Raw genomic sequence first — 16,261 nt, 5'->3', positions numbered from 1 at the left:
CATTATTAGTTATAATAAATATTTAGCTCAGTTCAGTCTTCAGTCATGTCCAACTCTTTGCGTCCCCATGGACTGTTGTATACCAGGCCTCCCTGTCCATCACCAACTCCTGTAGTCTACCCACACTCATGTCCATTGAGTTGGTGATGCCACCCAACCATCTCATCCTCTGTTGTCCCTTTCTCCTCCTGCCCCAATCCCTCCCAGCATCAGGGTCTTTTCCAATGAGTCAGTTCTTCGCATCAGGTGGCCAAAGTATAGGAGTTTCAGCTTCAACATCAGTCTTTCCAATGAACACCCAGGACTGATCTCCTTTAGGATGGACTGGTTGGATCTCCTTGCAGTCCTAAGGACTCTCAAGAGTCTTCTCCAATACCACAGTTCAAAAGCATCAATTCTTCAGCTCTCAGCTTTCTTTATAGTCCAACTCTCACATTCATACATGACTATTGAAAAAACCATAGACTTTACTAGACAGACCTTTTTGGTAAAGTAATGTCTCTGCTTTTGAATATGCTGTCTAGGTTGGCCATAACTTTTCTTCCAAGGAGTAAGCGTGTTTTAATTTCATGGCTGCAGTCACCATCTGCATTGATTTTGGAGGCGAAAAAACTAAAGTCTGCCACTTTTTCCATGTTATTTTAGACAAAATAAAACAATCAAATCAAAATAATTATATACATTTTCAAATAGAACACAGTGTTTTAAAGGCTGAGCTATATTTATCTTAACCACAAATATGATGACAAAAATAGGACACATCCTATTAATATTTTGTAAAAAGAAAAAATGATTTATTTGCAGCACCCTCCTAAATAATGCCCAATGATACAAATATTTTTCCACTTAACGACAATTTTAAATAGCACAATCACAAATAACTAATTCAGTGAAGACAACCATGTGGAGTTGAAAGTGGGTGAGCAATCATTCAAATCATAACTTTGGCAACTTTATGTAAAATTAGAAGGCATATTCTTCAGTTTTCAAATGCTATCTTTCCTCATATGTAGTCTATTGTCATCATAATTGGGAAAAGTAATTAAAATGTGCAGAAATGAATCAGATTAGATGTGTGTTAGGGGAAACTACCGGTTTTTAGAAGTTTTGCACATTGAAGGCATTTACATCGTGGTTAAAATGTCTGTTGTCTTTGACAATCTGGGCACTTGTTCAGTTTAATCTATCCCATTTCAATAGGTACATTTTTAATATCCATTGCTATCACTTTGGGAAAAAATTTTACAATGGCTCAAGCAAGGCAAAGAAAAAAAGAAAGCTTTTTTTAGAACTTTTATCTCCTCAGTGGTTGATTGGAGCAAATGCTTTCTTAAGGAAGAGTCTTCCAAATTTCCAAAGATATCTCTCCCTTTATATGTAGAACCCTTTTCTATATAGATCATTAAGCTCAATAAAAGCTAATGCTAAGTTTAAGAGTGTATAAAGAAATGAAAGCAAATTCAGAAAAGTAAAATCTTGAAAGGACACTTGTTAAAATAAACTTTGGAAACCACTTTTAAACAACTAAATCTAAAGACTCAAAAATGACCAACGTTGCTCGTCACTTGAGGTTTGACTGAGTTATTTTATTGTATACACTTTCTACTTTTTTAATCTGTTGGTTTGAAGGCTGAAATACACGTGTTCTGTAGTAAGTGAACCTTCACCAGCTAGTCTGGCACACTACAAAGTTCATGGAGTTCCAAAAGCATCAAAGAAGAACCCAGAGCTCAGTATCAGAGAAATGTCTCCACAGAGAAAGTTTAGATTCTGACAAGGCTTTAGACAAATACTATCAATAATGATATTACTAGCATATTACTACTTTCTCCAAAATCCAAAGCAAGAGTCAAATGCCTAATGCAGCAAATGTATGCATTATTTAGGTGCAATGTTATTATTTTATGATCATTGTAGTACTGGATGTCAATGTTTCTTTGGGAGGTATATACACACGCAATCTATATATTACCTGAGGCTTCTCTGCACTTACAAGATGTGTTGAATCTTCCTTCAGACCCCATGTTTCCGGGGTTGATACAGTTATAAATCTCCTAGGAATTCTACAACAAATTCTCTTGTGTTTTTTCTCTGCTTCACCTGTTGGTTCAGAACAATCAGCAAGCATCTACAGTATGTAAAATAAGGCTTGGGAATTTCAACTTTTTGTTGGCTTCCACTGAAATTTTGGACACATTCAGCATCTGTGATGCTTAGCAAATTTACAAATAGTCTATGAGTGAGATAGGAGGGGGTCTTGTCAATCATTGAAACCCTCTGCCATATTTTCTCTGTATCCCTTTTGAGTCCAAACTCCTGATAATTGTCCCTCTTCACCATGCACAACCTGTTGCAGAATGACTGTTCCCACTTTTTCTCCTCCTCATGATATCTTAACTACTTCTGTAGTAGTAATAGCCTATAGGACCAGCTTGTCTTCATGGACTTCACCCATCCCACTACACACATGAAATCTTAAAAAAATCTGGGATACATAGAAACGAATGGGAATTAGGAAAAGAGAACAAAAAAAGCAAAGAAAACAAGAAGGCATAAATATGCTTCCTTTTCATGCTTTCCCCTTTATTTTAAATAAAATTCATGAGTGGGATAAATTGATAAAACTATATTCAAAGAAGGAAGTGGCAAATTTCCTTAAAGAACAAAAACTATGCAAACTGTTTTCTTAAGTTCTGGGGGAAAATGTCCTAACTTTTCTGCTAAATATAATACTCAAAATCAAACTAGAAATTACAAAGTGACAAAGAGTAGTAATTTTGCCTTCTTATATAAAAAACATTCTCCACATAATTGAACTGTTACACTTTCCCTAAATGAAGAATATTTTCCCCACGCTAACTACTAAATGGTACTACTATTACATTTACTCTTGAATGTAAAAAGCATTAGAAATTATAGTTGTGGAATTCAATCAAGAGTGATCAACTATGAAAATTTATTTTTTCCTCTGGTCTTTCTAAAAGTGATATATGGTTAGGATAGTAACATTATAAAAAGTCTGAAACAGTTAATATTTTTAAAGTACATATGTTCCTCCATTTATTTTTCTGTTGGTAATCAAAGTGAAAGTGTTAGCCACTCAGTTGTCTCTGTCTCTCTATGCTGCTATGGGCTGCAGCCCACCAGGCTCCTCTGTCCATGGGATTCTCCAGGCAAGAATACTGGAGTGGGTAGCCATTCCCTTCTCCAGGGATCTTCCTCACCCTGGGATTGAACTGGGTCTCATGCATGGCAGACAGACTCTTTACCATCTGAGCCAACAGGGAACCAAAGTAGGCTGTTTCATTTAACATATAAACACTCAGCATAATGGTACTACTTTAGAATCACATATAAAATAACTGGCTTGTGTAGGTAATATATTTACAGAAGACAATAAACTATCACTGTACAAATTCACTAAGACCACCTTGACATTTAATTCATCTTGCAGTTCTCTGTGATAATTCATAGTTAAAGCTGAGTACATATCAGTGTTTTTATAGGAGATAGGACAGATTATTGAACTGTATTTATAAATCAGTTTTAATTTTACCAGTAACGTGGGTCTTTTTTTTATCATTTTAATACCAAAATAATTTATATCCTTCACTTACATGGATTCTTTCCTTGGGGGTATACGCACAATATTTCAAAGATAGTCATGATGTTTTCTTCTTTCCATACAGTTCTCTGCTTCTTATTATAGACCTAACTGTGATTAAGTTCAGTGTGTACACTGTCTAAAAAGGAGAGAGAAGTAGGTCCTAGACATGGTAGGAAAATGATACACTAAAACACGTTGAAACAAAAGGGAAAAAAGAGCAAGATATCCTACATCTAATAGATATTATAGGGACAGTGATCTTTTTTGAGTTGAGGAGTATTAGCCACTAAATCATTTTTCATAAATACAAACTATTGAAAAACATGCTAACATGCATTTTTTAAAAACAGGCATTTCTAATGATTCAGATGTTAAGTACTTTGCTCTTTATCTGCTCAGGTTCCCAACAAAACTCCTACTCTGAATAACTAACTCCACTGTTAAAGTTTGGAATGTGTGGCTATATTACCATCTTTTTCTCCACTTTTTATTGTTCTAAGAAGAAAAAGCCTATATTTCTTGTAATTTTATTCTAAAGGAGTATTTTTACATTGACTATTGATTATTCTCCCATTTTTCAGGAAAGGATGGAAGTTAGGAATGGTGCTGCATTGGATAGTCTTAAGTTGTAATAAACCTTATGAAATCTTCTGTAACTAAATTCTTTCATTAGATAATTAATGAGGAAGAGGCAGAAAATGTGATATCCAGAGTTTCTACTTTTTAAAAATCATAATAATCCCTTTTACTAGTTCAATTTACATTGATTTCCTGCCTAGTCCTTCATTTCTCCTTTTGCTGTACCTTGAATTCCACACAACTGCCTTGCTATGCCAACCAGCCTTATCATTAGGACCACATATTAGCCAGGTTAGTTTCTCCAATCCCATTTCAACCTAATCCCTATAGTCAACATTGTTCAAATTCATCACATGATGTCTTAGACTCAAAGAGATTGAGTTGAGAAATTGATTTCTATACCACTCTCTATCAGATGCACTCTCTACCATCTTTCTTGGCTGTATATTCTTAAACTGTATTGCTTCTTCAGGCTGCAGGTAAAGTTCAGATTTTATATCCCCACTTTCATTTTTTTCCTTATCTCTTTAGCCTCCAACACTAATCATTAACAAAGTCATCTGCTCTATAGTTATTACTCTCTTCATCTTCTTAATGGGGTTGTGAATTCCTGGAAAGCAAGAAAATTAGTCATTTACTGATATTCTACTCAACAGTGGAGATAATGCCTTAAATGTGGTAGGTTCTCAATCAGAATATTTTAAATTAGAAAATATATTGAAAGGCTAAGGGACATATCAGATTTATATGTACCATTATGAAATGTGTTAGTTTTCATCCTGTATTGATGAAGTCTCTTGTTCTGACATTTCATGAATAATTTAGGTAATTATATTAACGTAATTTCCAAAATATATCGGCTAATTCCTAAAAACTAAAGAAAGACCACTCTATCAAAAAATTAACTTACATTGCCCGTTAGTCATTATGAAACAGCTAAGCACTTTTAATGTAAACGAATCCTTAAAAGTTACAAGACTTTTAATGCTGTACCATGACTGAAAGGTCACTGAAGACATTTCTGTTCTTTGAATACTACTGCTGTGATTCATTCGAGTTTCAGCCTTTGTCACACATATATGCTGAGAAAACTAATCCTACCTCTCAAAGATAACCCATTTTTGCCTTTGTCATGAAATAAATATGCAATTTATAGTACAACAATGAGATAATTCTTCCCTTGGTAGACAGTACAAATACTTCAGACTGGTTTCTGAATGTTGTAAATTACAATTTTCTTGTGGCAGTTGCATAAGTGTGTATTAGAATATATTGATTTTTCCTATTTAATGTGTTGACTTCTATTGGTAAAGAATATTTTAAAAAGCATAGTGAATGAAATTTAGATACATGTAATTTAAAGATAAATTTTTGTGTCTCCCAAATAAAGTGGAATATAAACTGTATTTCATATGCTTTATAGTTATTTCACATTATCATTGCAGTAGTGTATTTTTTAGAATTAAACTTACACGACTTGTTTTTTTCTGATTCTTTTCCCCTACAATAAATATGGGAATTTTTCAGAAACATAGAGATCATGGGTATAGGTTTCTACCAACAGATGTTTTGTGTGTGTGTGTTTTTAAGTCATATATTTCACTAAAGAGCAAGTTTCCAATGTAGAGAGATTTGGACCTTCTCAGATACCAGCTAATTAGCACTTACTGGATTTTTGGAGGCAGATGACTATAAATGCTTTAATTTCATCTTTCTTGAGATCTAATTGCAAATAATAGGTATTTTTTTAAAAAACAAATAATTTTCAGTTTAGTCCCAAAGTTCCTAATTAATTGTATCAGTTTACCTTTCACAATTATGTTTTTTTTTTTTTTTAATTTTATTTTATTAGTTGGAGGCCGACCACTTCACAACATTTCAGTGGGTCTTGTCATACATTGACACGAATCAGCCATTGAGTTACACGTATTCCCCATCCCGATCCCCCCTCCCACCTCCCTCTCCACCCGACTCCTCTGGGTCCTCCCAGTGCACCAGGCCCGAGCACTCGTCTCATGCATCCCACCTGGGCTAGTGATCTGATTCACCATAGATAATATACATGCTGTTCTTTTGAAACATCCCACCCTCACCTTCTCCCACGGAGTTCAAAAGTCTGTTCTGTACTTCTGTGTTTCTTTTTCTGTTTTGCATATAGGGTTATCGTTACCATCTTTCTAAATTCCGTATATATGTGTTAATATGCTGTAATGTTCTTTATCTTTCTGGCTTACTTCACTCTGTATAATGGGCTCCAGTTTCGTCCATCTCATTAGAACTGATTCAAATGAATTCTTTTTAACGGCTGAGTAATATTCCTTGGTGTATATGTACCACAGCTTCCTTATCCATTCATCTGTGGATGGGCATCTAGGCTGCTTCCATGTCCTGGCTATTATAAACAGTGCTGCGATGAACATTGGGGTGCACGTGTCTCTTTCAGATCTGGTTTCCTCGGTGTGTATGCCCAGAAGTGGTATTACTGGGTCATATGGCAGTTCTATTTCCAGTTTTTTAAGAAATCTCCACACTGTTTTCCATAGTGGCTGTACTAGTTTGCATTCCCACCAACAGTGTAAGAGGGTTCCCTTTTCTCCACACCCTCTCCAGCATTTATTGCTTGTAGACTTTTGGATAGCAGCCATCCTGACTGGCGTGTAATGGTATCTCATTGTGGTTTTGATTTGCATTTCTCTAATAATGAGTGATGTTGAGCATCTTTTCATGTGTTTGTTAGCCATCTGTATGTCTTCTTTGGAGAAATGTCTGTTTAGTTCTTTGGCCCATTTTTTGATTGGGTCATTTATTTTTCTGGAATTGAGCTTCAGGAGTTGCTTGTATATTTTTGAGATTAATCCTTTGTCTGTTTCTTCATTTGCTATTATTTTCTCCCAATCTGAGGGCTGTCTTTTCACCTTACTTATAGTTTCCTTTGTAGTGCAAAAGCTTTTAAGTTTCATTAGGTCCCATTTGTTTAGGTCCCTCCAATATTCTGGGAGGTGGGTCATAGAGGATCCTGCTGAGATTTATGTCAGCATAGTCTTGGAAGTTTTGGCCACAGCAATCAGAGCAGAAAAAGAAGTAAAAGGAATCCAGATAGGAAAAGAAGAAGTGAAACTCTCGCTGTTTGCAGATGACATGATCCTCTACATAGCAAACCCTAAAGACTCTACCAGAAAATTACTAGAGCTAATCAACGAATATAGTAAAGTTGCAGGATATAAAATTAATACACAGAAATCCCTTGCATTTCTATACACTAACAATGAGAAAACAGAAAGAGAAATTAAGGAAACAATACCATTCACCATTGCAACAAAAAGAATAAAATACTTAGGAGTATATCTTCCTAAAGAAACAAAAGACCTGTACATAGAAAACTATAAAACACTGATGAAAGAAATCAAAGAGGACACAAACAGATGGAGAAACATACCGTGTTCATGGATTGGAAGAATCAATATTATCAAAATGGCTATTCTACCCAAAGCAATCTATAGATTCAATGCAATCCCTATCAAGCTACCAACGGTATTTTTCACAGAACTAGAACAAATAATTTCACAATTTGTATGGAAATACAGAAAACCACGAATAGCCAAAGTAATCTTGAGAAAGAAGAATGGAACTGGAGGAATCACCCTCCCTGACTTCAGACTCTACTACAAAGCCACAGTCATCAAGACAGTATGGTACTGGCACAAAGACAGAAATATAGATCAATGGAACAGAATAGAAAGCCCAGAGATAAATCCACGAACCTATGGACACCTTATCTTTGACAAAGGAGGCAAGGATATACAATGGAAAAAAGACAACCTCTTTAACAAGTGGTGCTGGGAAAATTGGTCAACCACTTGTAAAAGAATGAAACTAGAACACTTTCTAACACCATACACAAAAATAAACTCAAAATGGATTAAAGATCTAAATGTAAGACCAGAAACTATAAAACTCCTAGAGGAGAACATAGGCAAAACACTCTCTGACAATTATGTATTTTTAAAGCCTACTTTTATCTTCTCTCATCTTCCTTCACACTGAATTTCCAATTTCTCCATATACTCCTTTAGAGGATAGGTAGCAAAGAGAGTGATGATGATGTGGGAATGCTATCTGTAATTAACAAGTATATCCAAATTCTAGTTATTCTGCCTACTAACCAGGACATTTAATCTCTTTGAGTCTCAGCTATAATATAAAAGGCCAGATTGCAGCTGCTGCTAAGTCACTTCAGTTGTGTCCGACTCTGTGCGACCCCATAGACGGCAGCCCACCAGGCTCCCCCGTCCCTGGGATTCTCCAGGCAAGAACACTGGAGTGGGTTGCCATTTCCTTCTCCAATGTGTGAAAGTGAAGTCGCTCAGTTGTGTCCGACTCTTAGCGACCCAATGGACCGTAGTCTACCAGGCTCCTCCGTCCATGGGATTTTCCAGGCAAGAGTACTGGAGTGGGGTGCCATTGCCTTCTCCCAAAAGGCCAGATTAAGTGATAACTAATTTCCCTTTCAGCAATAAAATTCTGATTCTAAATATAGTAAAGTGATACATATTCTTTCTGGTCACTAGGCTACTACTTAGCATTTTTACTACAGTTAGTTTCAGTTAGCAATAGTCGTGCCTCAGATAAATGTCATTGGCTACAACACTGCCGCTGTGCAAAGCTGCACTTTTACTACAATTAAACTGCACATTTTTACTACAAATAAGACTGCAACAGAAAACATGTCTCAATGACTAATGGCACTCAACCCAACCACTATGATCTGATTTTTTCCTTACTGGTTTACCCAGACACACACACACACAAACTCCATAAATCAAGATTCTCTTTGAAAGTGCCATTTATTTTCGTTAAAACCTTTCCTAAACTAGTCTTTACTAATGGTGCTTAATCTCTGTTGGCTTAAAGTAACAAACTAAGGAGTCTGTGTGTGGTGAGCATTTGGTCATGAGCAAGAGGAAACCTGAATTTAAAGGGCAGAAAGCAATGGAAAATGGAAGCCAGCCGACTAACTCTGTTTTTCCAGCTGTTTCACTAGTAAAAAAGTTCTAATAAAACAGATAGTATTTCTTTATAGCTTCATTAGTTTTCCCTATGTAAACTGACAAAGCAGGCAGTGTTCCCTGCATCCAGTGTTCAGATACAACAATCTTTTAATCTTAAAAATGTATGTCTTTGCTCAAAAAGTTGCAAACTTTCATAAAGGTGTTAAATAAAAATATACAGAAATTCTAATCACTGATAAATAAAACAAATCCAAACAAATCCAAATCATAAAGCTATACATTAGCAAAGAATGATTAGAAAATTGTAGAGATTAACTTTAAACAAAAAGGGGTCTAGTAATACATGCAATCTTTTAATTACCTAGATCTAGAAAAATGAGGGACACTAATAAACACAGAGCAGGATGCCTTAAAAAAAAAATAGGCGTTAATATCCTGTTAAATATCCAAACAGTTACCTCATTTTCTAAAATATTTCTGTAAACTGGAAAAAGAAAGGATGATTCAATTTAGGGCTATCTAAAGCAAAGTTTATCCCACAAAAGTCAATTATTTCAATTGCTCTCATTTAAAAAGTTTTTTTATACAATTCACCCTTAAATTAGCTGATCTTTAGGTATATGATACTATTATATAAATAAGGTTTGTTGTGTTGTTCAGTTGCTAAGCCCCAGTGGCTCAGAGGGTAAAGGAGTCTGGCAGGCTACTGTCCACGGAGTTGCAAAGAGTCAGATATAACTGAGTGACTAACCACACGTGCAGTCATATACCTAATGTCAAAAACAGGTATATCTCAGTTTACCTTTTGTACAAGGATCTAAATAGAAAATATATAGGAAAGATAGAAAGGGAAACATAAAAAGTCATTTTACAACCACCTGGATCAGCCCAATAGTGAACTGGACCTCAACTGGAGTCCACTAGTAGCTCTAACAGTTGAATGGATCTCTTATGATCCTCTATCAAACTCTTAGAAGTGCCATCACTTCTGTGTTGTCTACTCTAGTCTTGTCATCTTGCAACACAGCTAGCCTGCATCTTGGCTTCTTTTCCTTCTATGCCAACTTTTATTTTGTATTAGGCTTCTTCCTGAATTAACCTATCAAAAATGGAGATCTGATAAGACTGTGTGGTAAGGCAGCAAGGCTTGAGGAGAACACGGCCTTTGGGGAGAGATGGGGGTGAAAGAGACACAGAGTCACACAGAACCCATATGGCAGCAAGGGGCTATGCAACCATCCAGCAGCTTGCCCGGCCCAACTAATCCACTGGCCTATATGCTCTGAAAATAGGTAATTCTCTTTCCTTTGCCTTCTAATTTCCCTTTTCAGTTCAGTTGCTCAGTCGTGTCCAACTCTTTGCGACCTCACAGACTGCAGCACGCCAGGTTTCCCTGTCCATCACCAACTCCTGGAGCTTACTCAAACTCATGTCCATCAAGTTGGTGATGCCATCTAACCATCTCATCCTCTGTTGTCCCTTTCTCCTCCTGCCTTCAGTATTTCCCAGCATCAGGGTCTTTTCAACGGAGTCCATTCTTCACATCAGGTGGCCAAAGTATAGGAATTTTAGCTTCAGCATCAGTCCTTCCAATGAATATTCAGGACGGATCTCCTTTAGGATGGACTGGTTGGATCCCCTTGAAGTCCAAGAGTCTCTCAAGAGTCTTCTCTAACATCACACTTCAAAAGGATCAATTCTTCAGTGCTCAGCTTTCTTTATAGTCCAACATTCATATCCATACATGACTACTGAAAAAACCATAGCTTTGATTAGCTGAACCTTTATCATCAAAGTAATGTCTCTGCTTTCTAATATGCTGTCTAGGCAGATCATAGTTTTTCTATCAAGGAGCAAACATCTTTTAATTTCATGGCTGCAGTCACCATCTGCAGTGATTTTGGAGCCCCCCCAAAATAAAGTCTCTTACTGTTTCCATTGTTTCCCCATCTGTTTGCATAAAGTGATGGGACCAGATGCCATGATCTTAGTTTTCTGAATGTTGAGTTTTAAGCCAACTTTTTCACTCTTGCACAATTCATTTCAGATCTTTATTTTTTAATATCTACTTAAAGGGAAATTTCCCTTAAAATAATAAAGATCTAAAATGAATTAGAGGTAGATGAACTATTCAGTTTTGTTTCCTGGTTTGTGCAACAGTGTATGGGGATGTAGGGCACTGAATGGCAATGTTAAACTTATGAATTTTCACCAAAACATAAAAAACAAAAAATCTATTAAAAGTCAACATTTTTTTCTTTTGTTCTTTGAAGAATAAGGAGAAACCCAGAGGGAAGGAAGGTCCGCCTTTTGGGGAGGTTGGGGGCTGTAGAAGATTTAGTGGTAAAATGGTTTCTTAGGTAAGTTTTAAACCACAGTCTTCAGACTTAGCTACATGTCTAGATCAACTGCATGTCTAGATCTCCCTGCAAGAACACCAGAGAAGAAAACTGAAGGGTACGTGAAAATGAACAGGCATGTACATGAGAGAGCAAACAGATGGAAAAGAGTGCTCAGAGGTAAAGAAGGGAGGAGTGAGAATCAGGAAACTCAAGAAGAAAGATAACTAGCTAAGGAAAAATGCTGGAAAACAGTGTGAAGCTAATTAATTGCCTGTAAGATTTGATACTGAGGGAAACAAAGAGTTGAATGGAAATTCAGGCTAAGAGAACAAGGTTACTGCATTTATAGTTTAAAGATTAATCCTATGTGCTACTTTGACTATGAATTTTTAAATTAAAATATTTTTACTTTGCTATGCAGTACTTTTACTTATTGATAGTACATTCAGACAGTACATAAATTATGTTTGAATGACTACATAATGAAACTTTCTAAACTCTTCATGAACTTGGAAATTGTATTATTTTTCTTTGTAGTTATAGCTTAACATGCCTTGCTAAAAACTCCTGCCAACTGTCATAAAGAATAACAGGGAGCATTTAAATACAGTTTATGTTGACCATTTCCAAAAGATTTACTTTTTCTAGATAATCTCCAATATTAAAAAATGAAAAATATATAAACCCAAATGCTAAATGTGAAATAATTTTTGTTAAAGATGAGTAACACTGAGCTCCATGGATAAGAATAGAAACAAAGATAAAGATGTCATAATACTTAATAATAATAAACCAAAAATTATATACATGTGAAGATACATACACTCCAGGCAGTGTTATTTTGTCTGGTAATATTTAGCAAAATATTTCTTGTTCAGTCATTCAGGTGTGTCTGACTCTTTGCGATCCCACGGACTGCAGCACCAAAGACTTCCCTGTCCTTCACTATCTCCTGGAGTTTACTCAAACTCATGTCCACTGAGTTGATGATGCCATCCAGCTATCTCATTCTCTGTCATTCCCTTCTCCTTCTGCCTGCAATCTTTCCCAGCATCAGGGTCTAAATGACTCTTTGCATCAGGTGGCCAAAATATTGAAGCTTCAGCTTCAGCATCAGTCCTTCCAATGAATATTCAGGGTTGATTTCCTTTAGGATTGACTGGTTTGATCTCCTTGCTGTCAAAGGGACTCTCAAGAGTCTTCTCCCACTCCACAATTCAAATGCATCAGTTCTTCGGCAATCAGCCTTCTTTATAGTACAACTCTCACATCTGTACATGATTACTGGAAAAACCACAGTTTCACTACACATACCTTTGTTAACAAAGTGATGTCTCTACCTTTTTTTTTTTTTTTTTGGTTATCCATTTTATTTTATTTTATTTTAGCCTTTTTTTTTTTTTAATTTATTTTTCAGTGGGTTTTGTCATACATTGATGTGAATCAGCCATAGAGTTACACGAATTCCCCATCCCGGTCTCCCATCCCACCTCCCTCTCCTCAGCCGTTAAAAAGAATTCATTTGAATCAGTTCTAATGAGATGGATGAAACTGGAGCCCATTATACAGAGTGAAGTGAGCCAGAAAGATAAAGAACATTACAGTATACTAACACATATATACGGAATTTAGAAAGATGGTAACAATGGCCCTATATGCAGGGCAGAAGAAGAGAAGCAGGAGTACAGAACAGACTTTTGAACTATGTGGGAGAAGGGGAGGGTGGGATGTTTCGAGTCAAATGTCTCTACCTTTTAATACACTGTTTACGTTTGTCACAGCTTTTCTTCCAAGGAGCAAGTGTCTTCTAATTTCATGGCCAGAGTCACCATCTGCACTGATTTTGCAGCCCAAGAAAATAAAGACTCTCACTGTTCCCATTGTTTCCCCATTATTTGCGATGAAGTAATGGGACCAGATGCCATGATCTTAACTTTTTGAATGTTGAGTTTTAAGCCAATTTTTTCACTCTCCTCTTTCACCTTCATCAAGAGGCTCTTAAGTTCTTCTCTGCTTTCTGCCATAAGGGTGGTGTCATTTGTGAATCTGAGGTTATTGATATTTCTCCTGGCTATCTTGATTCCAGCTTGTGCTTCGTCCAGTTGGGCATTTCACATGATGTACTCTGCATATAAATTAAATAGGCAGGGTGACAATATACATCCTTGATGTACTCCTTTCTCAATTTTGAACCAGTCCGTTATTCCATGTCCAGTTTTAACAGTTGCTTCTTGACCTGCATACAGGTTTCTCAGGAGGCAGGTAAGGTGGGCTATCTCCATCTCTTTAAGAATTTTGTACAGTTTGTTGTGATCCAAAATCATATCACTCTTTCAGCTCACTGTTCAGTTCAGTCACTTTGTTGTGTCTGACTCTTTGCGACATCATAGACTACAGCATGCTAGGGTTCCCTGTCCATCACCAACCCCCGGAACCTGCTCAAACTCATGTTTATTGAGTCAGTGATGCCATCAAGCCATCTCATCCTCTGTTGTTCCCTTCTCCTCCTGCCTTCAATCTTTCCCAGCATCAGGGTCTTTTCCAATGAGTCAGTTCTTTGCATCAGGTCACCAAAGTACTGGAGCTTCAGCTTCAGCATCAGTACTTCCAATGAATATTCAGGACTGATTTCTATTAGGATTCACTGGTTTGATCTCCTTGAAGTCCAAGGGACTCTCAAAAACCATAGCTTTGACTAGATGGACCTTTGTCGGTAAAGTAACATCTCTGGTTTTTAATATGCTGTCTAGGTTTGTCACAGCTTTTCTTCCAAGGAGCCAGGGTCTTTTAATTTCACGGCTTCAGTCACCATCTGCAGTGCTTTTGGAACCCCCCAAAATAAAGTCTCTTACTGCTTCCATTGTTTCCCCATCTATTTGCCACGAAGTAATGAGACCGGATGCCATGATCTTAGTTTTCTGAATGTTGAGTTTTAAGCCAACTTTTTCACTGTCCTCTTTCACTTTCATTAAGAGGCTCTTTAGTTCCCCTTTGCTTTCTGCCATTAGGGTGGTTATCTGCATATCTGAGATTATTGAGAGTTCTCCTGGCAATCTTGATTCCAGCTTGTAATTCATCCAGTTCAGCATTTCACATGATGTACTCTGCATATAAGTTAAAAAAGCAGGGTGACAATATACAGCCTTGGAAACTCCTTTTCCAATCTGCAATGAATCTGTTGTTCCACGTCCAGTTCTTACTGTTCCTTCTTGACCTGCATACAGATTTCTCCAGAGGCTGGTAAGGTGGTCTGGTATTCCCATCTGTTTAAGGATTTTTCACAGCTTGTTGTGATCTACAAAGTCAAAGGCTGTGCCTAGTCGATAAAGCAGAAGTAGATGTTTCTCTGAAATTCCCTTGCTTTTTCTATGATCCAAAAGATGTTTGCAATTTGATTTGAAATTTCAAGCCTTTGACTGTTTGAGTATCTCCTGCAGAGGCATGAGTCAGCCGTGGCCTGCCACAGGCACCCTGCCTCTGGCTGCAGCAGACCTGGGACATGCGGCCTGTGGCATAAGCCCTCTTGGAGGAGATTGCCATTAGCCCCACCATACAGTCCCTGAGCAGACAACCCACAAATTTCAGAACAATTATGCCAAACAAGTTCTTGCACTGTTAAGAAAGTTGTAGGATTCACAACAGATTTCCCAACCTGGGGATCTGGCAAAGGGACTGAGAACCCCCAGGGAATTTGACTTTGGAGGCCAGTGGGATTTGATTATAGAACTTCCACAGAACTGGGGAAACAGACTCTAGGAGGGCACAAACAAAAGCTTGTGCTCAGCAGGATCCAGGAAAAAAGAGCAGTGTTCTCACAAGAGACTGAGCCAGACTTGCCCGTGAGTGTCCAGGAGTCTCCAGCAGAAGCGTGGGTCAGCAGAGGCCTGCTGTGGGCTCAGGGGCACTGAACACAACAGTGTGGGCATAAGTCCATCTGAAGGAGGTTTTCTTTATCTTCATTACTCCTATCATAGTTTGGCCTCAGGCCAAACAACAGGGAGGGAACACACCCCCACCCACCAACAGAAAATTGAATTGAAAATTTACTGAGCATGGCCCCACCCATCAGAAAAAGACCCAGATTCCAGAGTCAGTCTCTCCCATCAGGAAGCTTCCATAGGTCTCGTATCCTTATCCTTATCCATCAGAGGGTAGACAGAAGGAAAACCATAATCACAGAAAACTAACCAAACTGATCACATGGATCACAGCCTTATCTAATTCACTGAAACTATGAGCCATGAGGTTTAGGGCCACCCAAATGGACAGGTCATGGTGGAGAGTTCTGACAAAACATGGTCCACTGGAGAAAGGAATGGCAAATCACTTCAGTATTCTTGCCTTGAGAACCCCGTGAACAGTATGAAAAGGCAAAAAGATGTTGCATAGATATTGTTCAAATGGCTCAAAAATAAATTGTGAAATATTGAACTATTACATCTCATTTCATAACAGTGCACTAAACACTTCTGGCATAATTGGGTGGTAGAAATGAGTCATAGTTTTGCCTGCTGAAAAGGGTGGTACAAAGAATTACCACACTTCACTTTGGTGGATAAACTCCAGGAATGAATTAAGAACCTGATGTTATAAGATAGTGAGGCAATTTTTCCAACTGTCATTAGAATTTAATGATAATTTAAGTTTAACAACAATATTCCAAAGCTAACAAAAAAACCAAAATAATCCAGGAAAAAATAAAAAGTACCTTTGATTACATGACC

At 37.3% G+C, this 16,261-nt stretch overlaps 1 protein-coding gene and 1 pseudogene across 1 annotated transcript in view; both read right to left on the bottom strand.

Moving 5' to 3' along the window:
• SEMA3C (semaphorin 3C) overlaps window positions 1–16,261 on the bottom strand; it is a 204,422-nt gene that overhangs the window by 160,924 nt on the left and 27,237 nt on the right. The gene's annotated exons all lie outside the window — the stretch shown is intronic.
• On the bottom strand, window positions 8,699–8,851 carry LOC136171340 (U4 spliceosomal RNA; annotated as a pseudogene).

This window comes from Muntiacus reevesi, chromosome 6 (assembly GCF_963930625.1).
Source record: "Muntiacus reevesi chromosome 6, mMunRee1.1, whole genome shotgun sequence".
NCBI lineage: Eukaryota > Metazoa > Chordata > Mammalia > Artiodactyla > Cervidae > Muntiacus > Muntiacus reevesi.
This window is presented reverse-complemented; position numbering and strand designations above follow the sequence as displayed.